Below are 203 nucleotides of genomic sequence, written 5' to 3'. Positions count from 1 at the left end.
GCCCATGATTTCCCTATATGATGCCGCTGACACCCTTGTTTAGCTAGCTTGGCAAACTCACACTCATGCCTTCCCTGGTGGTCTAGTGGTTAGGATTCGGCACTCTCACTGCCCTGGCCTGTGTTCGATTCCCGGTCAGGAAACATTTTTTTTCAAATAAATGCTTCTCTATCATATTTAGATTTTCACCTCCTGCTTTTTCA

At 45.3% G+C, this 203-nt stretch overlaps 1 non-coding gene across 1 annotated transcript; it reads left to right on the top strand.

The window, feature by feature from the left end:
- Positions 1–71: 71 nt before the first annotated feature.
- TRNAE-CUC lies at positions 72–143 on the top strand. The gene has a single exon. It is a non-coding gene; the product is annotated as a tRNA-Glu (tRNA).
- Positions 144–203: the final 60 nt, after the last annotated feature.

The sequence above is a fragment of the Nanorana parkeri genome, unplaced genomic scaffold (genome assembly GCF_000935625.1).
Source record: "Nanorana parkeri isolate BGI_ZX_2015 unplaced genomic scaffold, ASM93562v1 scaffold24788, whole genome shotgun sequence".
In the NCBI taxonomy this organism is placed as follows: domain Eukaryota; kingdom Metazoa; phylum Chordata; class Amphibia; order Anura; family Dicroglossidae; genus Nanorana; species Nanorana parkeri.
This window is presented reverse-complemented; position numbering and strand designations above follow the sequence as displayed.